At 36.7% G+C, this 13,092-nt stretch overlaps 1 protein-coding gene across 1 annotated transcript in view; it reads left to right on the top strand.

Moving 5' to 3' along the window:
- The window catches only part of LOC125776534 (vitellogenin receptor-like), a 93,233-nt gene that overhangs the window by 39,457 nt on the left and 40,684 nt on the right, over positions 1-13,092 (top strand). The window lies entirely within an intron of this gene.

Genomic DNA, 13,092 nt, shown 5'->3' with positions numbered 1-13,092 from the left:
GAATCTCTTATAAAATTTCGAAAAGGAAACGCATATCAAATTTCAAACAAATATTTATTTATGTACAGTGCCTCACAAAAGTGAACGGAAAACTAACTTCAAAAAAGAAATTGATATAAGAAAGATTTATAATTAATAAAATATATTGTTTAATAACTGTAATGTAGTTTTTACTTTTATCTAAACTCAAAAATTAAGTTTTAATTTGAAATGCTACTTGACATTTTTCTCTCATTGCTAATTAACCGTGCAATAATGAGCGAAATCGGGCTGAAACCACGCCTACTTCCCAAATGACACAATTTTAAATTCCATCTGATTATTTCCTTCCCAGTGTAGAAATCTAGAAGCAATTAACATATAACAAAAACTGCTCAAGTCGGTACCTGGGTACCGAATATGTGAACCCAAGTACCTATACTTATATGTATAATATTATACAAGTATATGTATACTGTAGTTGAATTTCTCAATGAAAATGAGAGAGCGTGTTTCATTATTCCGATCATCTGATTAATGTTTAGAACCTTAAGATATTTCCCTAGCTTTGAATTTGCAAGTTGCAAGAGTATGTAATGTTCGATTGCACTCAACCTTTGCCCTTCCTTACTTATTTTCGAATAACTTAGTTGCCACAATTAGATCCAAATATGTTAAACAGCAGTTCCAAACGTCCTACTTACAGTTTTTTCGCTGGCAGGTAGTTCAGCATACGGAGTGAGCCTTTAATTAATTCTTGGAACTGAAGTACGTTGAATTTCTTTAATTTTTCTCGTAATAACGGCTTTATCACGACTTCGTTGCTTTCCCGACCTTCCTGATCGCTGCCCAACTTCAGCGAACTCCTCCGTAATAGTATATTTGGAGGAGCTAGTAAGTAGTTACAATTCAAACATTATTTGAAATAATAATAAAGTTTCAAAAATACATACATACATTTTTTCACTTCAAAAATGTTTTTGGTTTATTTTACTACAAAATATATAATTTCCGCATACTTTTGTTAGGCACTGTATGTATGATTGTATCAACACAATATCATTGTTACTTTCATATCTAGAATAATACATTCACCCATACCTAGAATAATATCGTGAGAATTTTGAACATAACCGCCCGTTCTAAGTTAATTGCGAGAACTAAAAATCGCCTCCCGAGAGAGGAGAGGCAATAACATCTACCCCAATGAGAGATGGATGAGACATACTTTTCTGCCTACCAACATTTCCTATAGCTCCAGTTGAACTAAAATTTTTCAACACCTCAGTTTAATTAAATTAATTAAAAAAAAAGCCTACTAGATAGATTTTACTGCCAAATTCAAAAGCTAGGCTGCTTGAAGCTCTTTCTGATCGCCGATAGTGTAAACAAAAAACAAAAGCAAGATGCATAAAACCGTATTTTCTCATATGGACGAACGCACACTCCACAGTCATTTCCACCGAGATGACCACATACTGAAAATGCCACAACTAAAGCTAAAGTCGTCTCTCATTACCATAGGTTGTCAAATGCCAGGCAGTAGCCCTCTTTTTCCGTTGTTACACTGCGAAAATTTATACGGATATAGCTCTGCATAAACAGTGTCTTATACATATGGTAAGTGTGCCACCTTATTAGCAGCAGAAAGAAGCTGCACTTCGGAGTAGTTCATCGGCTGCAATTTTGATGGCTGCTATTTCTAATTGGATAACACTTCAGTGGTTGATCCGTGAAAAGGGTAACTGCTGTCCTTCTTTTCACCAACGACTCCGACTATCCCGCATACCTATCGGAGGTATGTACGCGAAGAAAATGCCGCTAGACATAGGTTCCGTGGCGCAGTAGTCTATGTTCTCAGAGATGCAATCTAAGTCGGAATGTCCCTCTCTGGAACACTTAGTGTGACATTTTCCCGGATTCGGATAGCACCCGCTCAGAAATGCTTCTACCGGCAATGTTGTACCATATATAGAATTCACTATCATCGTTGGTGTTGTAGGTAGTGCACCACTGATGCCAATGAAAGCCAGCATCAATCCCTCCACCATCCTATTTGCGATGAGCAAGACTGAACACAGATCCGTCGATCGACTATCCGCCTACAGCATTTACCGGATCCGGAAAAATGGGGTCGATTTCCATTTCCTGTTTTATAAGCCTTAGCTTATGGTTTTTTTGGTGCGCCTAAGAGGACTGAAGAACTTCTTATTTAGGTTAATCAGCGCTTGCCGATATAGTTCCTCAGTCCCCTCCAGCCTGATAATCCTACACTCGTTAATGGGTTCAGAATCGTGGGAACCAGACACTACCTCGAGGGCATCGTGGTAGATCCACTTCAGCTACCGCTTCTGGTCTATCGCTTCTAGCCTTTCAAATTTACCCCACCCTTGAGACAGCTTCCTTATAAAGGATGGCTGTCGGCAGCTTGTGAAGTCCATGGTGCAATCTGTAACTTTCGGTCCTGGCAGGTTTTTCCGCCGACCACCTGAAGAAAATAACGCCGCCACACTCTTTTCCCTAAACGTTGGTGCCGGCTCCTATCCATGTCTTCTTATTGACAAAGACTTCCTCCTTCTGCGACCTCTATCGCTTCAAAGCAGATTGGGCACCGATGCCACTCTGCTTTCATCTCCGCCGCTCAGAATTCTCTTAACGCACTCAAGAATGCTAGCATGCTGTTCACATTCCTGTTCAATAATCTTACGTAGAGTGCTACGCCAAGATCTAAGCGGCAATCAGATTTCAGCTCTTTCGCTGCCATTACATATTTGTCCGAAACCCTTAGCAATTGCCGGAGCATTCGGACAGAGGTTCTTGGTGATGGAAATTTCGCCCCCCTCGCTCGACGTCAAAAATATAATACCTTCAACTCGGTGTGTTGGCCTAATATACGGAGTGCGCTAAAAAACTTCTCCGTGCCTACAGACATTTACAACCTGATAGTTAGTTATGTATTTCCACGATAGCACTTTGAGCTATAATACAAACCAGGGTAAAAAATACAAAATCACCAGCGGAGTGTCACAGGGACACTACACTCTACACTGGAATACGAGTACAATATACATATAATGGAGTACTTCGACTCAAAGTGCCGAAAAACTTTCATATCATTGGGTTTGCAGATGACATTGCAGTAATGGTAATAGCCAAACACATAGAGGCTATCGTTACGATAACCAACACAACAATATCGCAAAGAAGCGTCTGGCTCGAAACTAAGGGACTAAGTGGAGAGCAAGACAGAAGACGTACTTATTTCTGAATGGAAAACCACTTTCCCTGCCATCAAATATTTGGGAATTGTTCTTGATGCAAGAATGTCGTTTAAAGACCACGTTGCTTATACATACGTGTGAAAAAGTTGCAGAAGTATGAAAAACTCTAACCCGGTTAATGCTCAATACCCTAGCTAGCCGGAGTATTAAAGTCAGTTTCTCTATTCAACGCCCAGATATGGGAGAAATCCCTCAAGATTAAATTGTATCGGCGTGGCCTATTTTCCACATATACCATTTGCGCATTAAGAGTATGCTCCAGAGATCTGCTGAACTACTTACCGTAAGCAAAGTTCATCATACCGCAATCGTAGGAATTCTTTCATACCTAGATTTTATTTTGTTCCCTTGGTGAAATTATTTTTCATTTATGCATTCATTGTGGAATGTTAGCGGTGCTTCTTTTAAGGTATGTGGCAAAATTTCATGATTAATTTTAGTATGGAATACATCTGCTGGTTTGAAATTTATGTCTTAAAATATTATTGAATATTCTTCTTTAATACATCTATCTATCTCGATTAGAGTTGAAAGTACTCGTTCAATTTACCCGTTTGTTGAACTACATATGTATGTATGTTTGGGGTCACAGTAAAACTTAGTTTCTTGTCAAAAGTTATGTGTTTTACAATGGGAAAGGTTTGCAATATTTGAAGGAGGCGCGGCCATTAATACAAGGTGCGTTCCAAAGTAAACAGGAACTTTTTGAATCTAGCGCCCCCTGCTGACGTCATCTATATGTAGACTGGCGCGTTAGAATCTGCTATCTTTATCGAATGTCCAGTGAGAATTTCATGACATTTCATTGATCGGAAGTCAAGTTATTGCGTTTTATGTAAGTGTCAGGATGTTTGTTCGAACAAAGCGCCAACATTAAATATTGTTTTAAAATTGGTAGAACTTTTATCAAAACGTTTCAATTGACGAAACAAGTTTATGGCAATGATTGCCAGTCCCGTAGCAGAGCGCACGAGTGACGATCAAAATGTCGGCCAATCACCGAAAATTAGATCGAAACTGTGCGTGAATTCATCAAAAATCAGCCGAAATCATCATTGAAATTCATGGAAATGAAATTGAACATCTCCAAAAAATCGATTTATCGCATTTTGACCGAACATTTGGGCTTACGAAAGGTGAGTACACGGTTTGTTCCGCACAAATTGACTGACGAAAAAAAATTGCTCAGAGTCTAACATTCGATGGATTAATCAAAAATCACATTTTAACCATAACCACTCCACGTAGTCACCTGATATGGCACCATGCGATTTCTTTCGTTTCAGAAAAATGCATTTAACCATGAAAGGAAAGCGTTATGCAAATGTAGAGGCCATTCAAAAGGTTTGCACCGGCATACTGGTGACCATACCAGCCAACGAGCTAAAACACTCGTTCGACATGTTTCTGGACCATGCAAAAAACTGTATTGAAGCAGAAGGAGACTATTTTGAATAAAATAAATTGATTTTGCCGAAAAAACCATTTGTTCTGTTTTTTTTAAATCCTGTTTACTTTGGAAAGCCTTGTACATCGTTATGAAATGGTGCGATGGTGCGCAAGTGCTAAAATTTCATTATTGGTATCCAAGATATCTACTATATTTAAATTATTTTCTGTATAAATTTTTGAAAGCGTAACTCTTCTCTCTTACAAACGAAGATACCAAACTTGGGTTACCAAAAAATTTCCTGATATTTCCGTCGTTGCCTCCGTCTCTTGGCTTATCAACAATTATTCCCATTTTATCGCGGAATTCCGCTTGGACTCGTTGTTTTCTTTGCAGTGCATTAAGCTTTTGTTCTGCTGATCTTGCTTGCCACATTTTTGTTTCCAACTAAAATGAAATGTGCAAAAAGTACTCAAAAAGCGTGTGTAAGAATAAAGTGCTGATAAGCCGAATTCAAAATAATTTTATTTTTTTAATTTTTTTATAAAACATTTTTCTAAATCATTCATTTCGGTGGGTTTCGCATCGCATACGATATAAAATATTTCATAGACGACGTATAGATATGTATATATATTATTTATGAATAATGTTTTATTGGGAATTTGAAATTCGGTTCGCATTACGTTCTCTATTTTATTTTTTAAAGTACAATTCTTCCTAATCGTGTGACGGTCTTCTTTTTAAATTGAATTCTACCAGACCTATGATAGCGTGTATATGAAGGTCTGGGACTTTTCCAAATTATTTTGGAGTTACTTTCAGCTGTAAGCTGAAGTGGGACGTACGATGTTGCAAATGGACATATGTAATCGTCATTACAGGTGGAAAACTTTTGCTTGTATTCACTGTGCCCAGTACTGCTACCAAAACCCCATTTTCCAATTAATGTTAATGAGTTCTCCGTGCCATGAAGACTGTGTTGTCTAGAATTTTTTCATATACATGCAATATATTGCACGAAACTTCATTATTTATGAATTCACGAATAAGCTAGTTTTGGTGTTTCGTTATTGCAGTGTCTTTTAAAAGCGATAAAACCTTTTCAATATCTGCTTTGTATGACTAAACTCGGCAAAGCAGCAGCTGCAGACTCATCGTGTTTTCCCAGCGGGGCTATCCAACGATGTTTCGTCCTTTTTGAGGACTCGTCAGTTAAATTGTCTAATAATTACTTTGATAAGGCGTCTGCTGCAATGCTCATTTTTCCAGGCTTGCAAAATATTTTTGGTGCGAACTCTTCGATTATAGCATGTCTTGCATTTATTTCCGTTATATTAATTACTTCTCAATTTGTATACTGGAAAAAGAATGAATCAAATTTGGGAAATTTGGTTGTTGTAGCTTATAGTGGTATTTGGTGGTTTAGGAGATATGTAGATTAAACATATTATAGAGGGTGGCCACACCCACTTTTTCAAAATTTTTTACACACAGGTGCCCTTGCGATCCCCTGTGCCAAATTACAGTTTTATATCCTAATTTAGTAGTTATGGCACTTCCACCACCGTGCTTAATAGTTTTTTTGGTATACCCAGGTTTAAGGGATTGACCTTGTGGACGACGTAAAAATGATTTTCCAACTTGAACCTTCCTATTTATCTTGGTTTTGTCGCTCAAAAACACGTTCTTCCAAAATTGTGCTGGTTTGTCTCCGTGGGCCTTTCCAAATGCCAGTCAAATTTTGATGTGGCGTTTTGACAGGAGTGGTTTCTTGCTGGTAATTTGTCCAAAAAGTTGAGATAAGTTGAGTCGTCTTCCTACAAGCTTTCTCGACACATCCACACCATATTCGTCACTAATTTCGATCATAATTTCTCTGGTTGACTTAAAAGGATCCGCTTTGCTCTTCGGTACTATGTATTTGTCAACACTAATATCGGTTTTACGTGGTTCTGGTTTTCTTGGTATCTTTTTATTGACACAAGGTGGATCTGTTTTGTTGCATAAAGAGCATTTTATAACATTTTTGGAGAGCAGTATTTTATTTTAGCAATTTTGACAGGATCTTTTCCTTTTTTGCTCATATTGGATATAAGGACTCCCTTTTCCGTCGTGGAATGTTTTTTTCCTTCTCATTTTAACGAAATATCGATGAAATAATTATATATTCGCAGATTAAATTAAAAATATGCGAGAACCTCACACAAAATTAAAAAAAAAGTACGAACTTAAAAATGTGCTAGTTATGTGTCCACCTCAAATCAACACTATACGCAATAAAATTGTCGCGTACAAAATTTAATAGAAAATAAACAGTATTTTTATGCAGGGAAATGAGCCTCATAACAGTGACAAGTAGATACATACCAAATTTTTATTGTCCAGCTACTTTAGGATTAAAAAAAATTAGAATTAATATGGGATTCAGATGTGTGCTATTTATGTGTCCATGGCTGTATGTCTACTAGAGATGAGCGATATTGTGATTTTTCGATATCTGTGATTTCAGTGATTGCTATTTTTAAATCACTGTGATTTTATATTGCTATTGCGATCGCAACTAAGTCGACGTTCAAAAGCCGTTGTTGTTGTTGTTGTAGCGGCAGATTCTGCCAATTTGACACTGTTTGGCCGAATAAAAGTCCGGGTCTGTTCCACTTACGTAGACCCGACTGTCGTGGGAACGACGGAAACATTTTGTCGTTATTGGCGGCAAATTGTCTTTTGGCTCCTGTAACTCGAGTCAAGTTTTTCCGCCTTTCTTTTCACTACATTTTCGCAAGTGTTGGAGTGGTTCGGCTACCTGACACTTAGAGCGTATTCATAGTTCATTTATATGTTGGTATGATGGTTTCACACATTTCTTAGAAGGAATTACCATTAGTGTGGTTGATAATTTGTTTGTTTAGTATACCCGCTTTTAATATTTTCAAGACCAAATAATTAACGCGAGTTTCCTAATCTTTGGGAAAATATTAAAAACGCGTAATTTTTTTATTCCATCATTTTTTCTGAAATTAATTAGTTACAATTCTTGTTTTCATCACAAAAAGCTTTCAAATTTGGTTTTAACAATAAGTAAAATTAAAAATTTTATTAAAACAAATTAAAATATTCCATTTTGATTATATTTCATCTACCACTTCAAACATCACACTTCACTTCTTTTCCTTGATACATTTCCTGCCATTATTAAAAATTATAAGAACGTTACACTCAAAATTTCAAACCGCTATGACGAAAAATAGCATATACGATATATACAATACCCTGAAGAAAGTTGTTACTTTTCTGCTATTTGCTATTGTGATCGTAATTCACAGGTTCGAACTGCGATCGCAAATCACAGGTTCGAACTGCGATCACAGTTTCGAATTGCGATCGCAAATCACAGGTTCGAACTGCGATCACAGTTTCAAACTGCGATTCGATCATAGAAGCGAACTGCTATTTATAAAAAGTGATCGCAGTTTCGATTTGCGATTTTTCAACCACAGTGAAAAAATCACCGGTAGTGAAATATCGCTCATCACTACTTACAGAACGTGTATTTTCGTAATAAAGTTGAACAATTTGTAAACGTTGTCCAGTCTTTCTATGATGAAATGCCAAACAACAACCCACGCTTGATCTGCCAAAACGGCTTCTACTTGAATCACCCGTTATCTATGATAAAAACTCACAACTGATATTTCGCGCAATGAAGCGTGCATAGAAAAATAAATAGAATTCTTTAAAAAAAATAGCTCAATAATAACAAGAACTAACTATTTAACTGCCTGCATTGTTTTTTGTTGTACTCGTAATACAACCAAAACCAAATACAAACGCCATATATTCGTAATATCGAGTTCATCCAATTTCCAGCTTTCGTTATATAGAGTCATCAATGTATTGAAAAACAGCGTTCGTTATATTGAACATGCGTTATATCGGCGTTCGTTATACTGGAGCACCACTGTAGTTAGATTTTTTCTAAGTCTAATATACATACATATAGTATATACATATATATAATATATAATAATATATATTTTACTGGGGAAATTGCGCCAAAAATGAAAGTTGAAGAAGAAATCGTCAACGGAATTTTAGTTCTAAATGAATTTTGTCGCGGAAAGATCGCCAATTTGATTTTGTACGATTTTTAAATAGTTTTAATTAAAAAAATGAGCAACAAAAGTTTAAAAAAGTGTCGCGTTCGGGAGTGCACATCAGAATCTGCCGGGAGATTCTTTTTATTCCCTAGGAAGCAGGAGGAGTTGCAGAAGTGGGTGAAAAATTTACGGATCCCACCAACGCAGAATATACCCACCTACAATGCATTTGTTTGCATTAAGCACTTCGAACGAAGTGCAGTAGGTGTGAAGAAATTGAAGGCATATGAGCTGTGCCCACCCTTAATCTTGGTGAGTACTTTGTGCATGTATTATACAAATATTTTATTTTTTGCAAAAAGTACATACATACATACATAAATATGCACATATTTTAAATAAGTATGCGATGAGCGATGCGCGGGCAGAGCGAAGTCAAGTGAAGTGTGTGTGTGTTGCGCATTGTGCAGAGTACGTTTGAATGTTTCTAGGTGTAGTGGGCAGTATTAGGATGTGTCAATATTATCAACCAAATATTTACACATTACTAACAATAAAATCTGCCAAAATATTTTTTGTAGTAATAAGTATAATATATCCTATTATTTTGCGTGTACACATACTATGTATATAAGTATATATATGTATAACATAACAGTAGTATGAATAATATATAAATAGATATACATTTTTTTCTGTATGTAATTAGGATACGAAGAAGCACCTCCACATTTGTGGACGGGTCGACTGCCACGGAGAAGGTGCTGCATTCGCAGTTGTGCTTCCAGATGTATATTAGACTTAGAAAAAATCTAACTACTTGTATATAGTATACAAAAACTTTCCCAATCAGAAAGCAGAATCCCCTCTTTATCTTTCATTTTGGCGCAATTTTCCCGTAAAACATACATATATGTATGTACATATACGTTAGCTTTAGAAAAAGTCATATGTAGCATACAGGAACTTTTCCGCCAACCAAAAATCACCCGCAAATATGTAAATACGCATGTATGTACGAGTATATTGCCCTGCATTGGCTCTCTTATTTACATTTACATGTTATTTCTCATACACTCTAACAACCCCTCAATCGCTGTTAAATGTGGTGAAACTCGCTCATAATTTGTCTGTGGTGAGACTCTTCCATCTCTGCCGAGTTAGCCAAAAATATTTTTACGTTATTCGCGCCGTGAACCTTCTCTATATTAAACGTTCTCTGCATCGAGGTGGAAATGAGCCTCGTGCGAAAAGATGCTTTTTCGGTAATATTGACCATCCTCGGTCAAACGATCTTCTGCCCAATCTACGAACTATAGAATAGTGAATAGCGACCACTTCGTAAATTTAAGACTTTTTACTGAACGTTTCCAATGTCGAAATATAGATAATTCAAATTTAAAACGTTAGATAACCCACCCGTTATAAGCACTTGAACAGAAAGCGAAAATTTAACGCGCGATTTCTCGGTTTTTCATTTTTACGATTTTTCTTAATTAGCGGGCAGGATAGAAACAAAAATTAAACATCGTAAGGAATCTTCGGCTTTAAATTATTTGCTATTTAAACTAAAAAAAACTAAGAAAAGTAGAGCTTGAACATATTTTAAACAACATAAATTAAAGTTTTTTAGGTTTTTCAGGTTTAAAAAATTGTAGAATTTTTCAATTTTTTTTTCTAATTTTCTTAGTTTCACTAGAAGATACGTTATTAACAAATATAAATCTCTTCGATGTTTTCGTTTCCGATAGAAATTGCGACCTGCATCCTGCCCGCCGTCCGACATATACACATGCGAGATGCATAGGGCAATTGCTTCCCAAAGGAAAATAATCAAAGATTTTGTATCCAAAAAAATTTTCGGAAGATGTTTAAATATATAACTATAAACCCTAGAAATTTCGCTTTAATCAATTATTTCTTTCCCTTCCAAAACAAACCCTCAAAAAACTCGATTTTTTGAAGCCTCTAAAGCAGGCTCCCTCCTTAAGAACGGCTCTCATTGCTACGTAACCGTGCGAAAATGAGCGAAATCGGACTGAAACCACGCCTACTTCCCAAATAACACAAATTTAAATTTCATCTGATTATTTCCTTCCCAGTGTAGAAATCAAGAAGCAATTAACATATGTATAACAAAAACTGTTCAAGCCGGTACCTAGTTACCGAATATTTGAACCCAAGTACCTATACTTCTATCTATATTGTTACGATTTTACTGCTTGCTAGTTTACTTTGCTGGGTTCGTATCTCTGGATTGACGAATAAAACCAAAAACTGTTTAATTCAATTCAACAACTCTTTATTTTACAACTCGTCTACACTATAACAGTTTTCTCTTAGCACTGATTGATTACGTTGGCGCTGCCACGGCTTATATAGCCACGCACTCCTCGCTAACATAATGCTATACGGCGCCAAATGCAGCTAAGCAGACAGCCGCGGCGCCAGACTCAGCAATTGTTTAAGCAGACAACTGCGGCGCCAGATGTCTACAACAAGACAAATGATATCCCATATACCTACAGCTATTGTTCATAATAAGGGATGCATATAGCAATACAAATACAACTTAATACTACTTTTGTAACAATATAAATAAAAATGAATCGCCAAAATGTACTTACATATGTACGCTCATAACTTTCATACGACTGAACGAAATTTGATGATTCTTTTTTTATAATGTTCGTTGAGGTTCAGGGATGGTTTCTGCGGAGAAAAAAATTCGAATAATTGCCGGAAAACCCCTGAAAACAGCCCTTTTCTTTTTCCCATACAAACGAATGAATGTTTGTTCGTTAGTAACGCTAAGAGAACGGCTGAACCAATATTGATGAAATTTTAAGAGGTTGTTCGTCATGGATCGGGAAAGGTTTAGAAATAGAGAACCTGTATGTCTTTCATGAGGAAAAGTCAGAAAATTGAAAAATTCCAAAAAGTTAATTTTTTCCATACAAATGTTTTTATTCAATTTTTTTGTTTTGTTTTTCAATTATTTAAATCTTTCAAATTTGGCGTTTGCTTCAAAAATTTTTGAAAATTATTCCGTGAAAATGTTATGTGTTTTTCACACAAAGTGATCAATTACAGCTTTAAATTTGTCACGATGCCATGAAGAGGTCGCGCTTATTTCGGTCGGCGTACTTTTTGGCATCAACATACATTAGCAGCCCAAGCCACATGAACGAGTACTCCCAGAATGCGATGACATACGTGCGGTATTATGGGTCGCGATCAATCAGAAAGCGATCGCCACGATGTTATAGCAAGACTTTTCAAAACAGCTCCGATGGACATTATCTTGAAGCAACGCATATATGGTGCTGTTAGATGCTAGATGTACTCTGTTGAGCGGCAAAAGGGAGGTTTGCCGCTCACACACATTCTTCTTTGGATTGTGGATGGTGGATGGTGGTTACACTAGATCAAATTGATGAAATCATTCAGTCATGCGGAAATTCCTGATGCAGAGAAAGATCCATTATTATACGAAGTGATGAAAACCAATATGGTTCATGGACCTTGCGGACACCACAATTCCACTTCGGATTGTATGTCTGACAATAAATGCACGAAACAGTATCCACATGCTTTTCTTTCCAAAACACAAACTAGAAATGATGGATGTCCACTCTATCGGCGTCGCCCACCAGACGACCATCGCAGAATATTCAGCAGTCACTTTAGAGGCGTGAGTATCGAAGTTGACAACATATGGATCGTACCATATTCGCCACTGTTGTCTAATTCACATTCAAAATTCATGGCAATGTTGAGTATTGCAGTTTGGTGCAACCGATAAAAAACGTTTGTAAGTACGTCATCAAAGGAAGCAACATGGCGGTTATTGGTCTTGAAGGATACCGTCGATACGTGAACTGCAATAAAGCGCTTTGTAGGATATTTACTTTTGCAATTCATGAACGTTTTCCGACTGTTGTGCGTCTCGCAGTTAATTTGGAGAATGGCCAAAAACTGCATTTCATGCCAGAGAATACAGTATAGCCACTGGAAACATCGCCAGCAACAAAATTAACATTGACGAGTTTTTTCTTAACTTTCGTCAGTGCTGTGTTTGTGAGAACATTGCTCTATTCGAAAATACCTTGATATTGTACATGGAATGCATCGTCGAATAGTTAAGCAGAAAGCAAGGCCAAACGGTAGATTGACATCCAAGTGTCTTATCAACTAATGCATTAGGACGAATTTACACAATTCACCCGAAAAACGACGATTGTTTTTACCTTCGGTTGCTATTGATTAATGTACGCGGTTCAACTTTATTTGAGTCATTGCTTACTGTGAATGGTATATGGGAATATGTGCAAGTTTTGGA

This window comes from Bactrocera dorsalis, chromosome 2 (genome assembly GCF_023373825.1).
Source record: "Bactrocera dorsalis isolate Fly_Bdor chromosome 2, ASM2337382v1, whole genome shotgun sequence".
NCBI classification, from domain to species: domain Eukaryota; kingdom Metazoa; phylum Arthropoda; class Insecta; order Diptera; family Tephritidae; genus Bactrocera; species Bactrocera dorsalis.
Note: the sequence above shows the minus strand (reverse complement) of the source record. Positions and strands in the feature narration are given on the sequence as shown.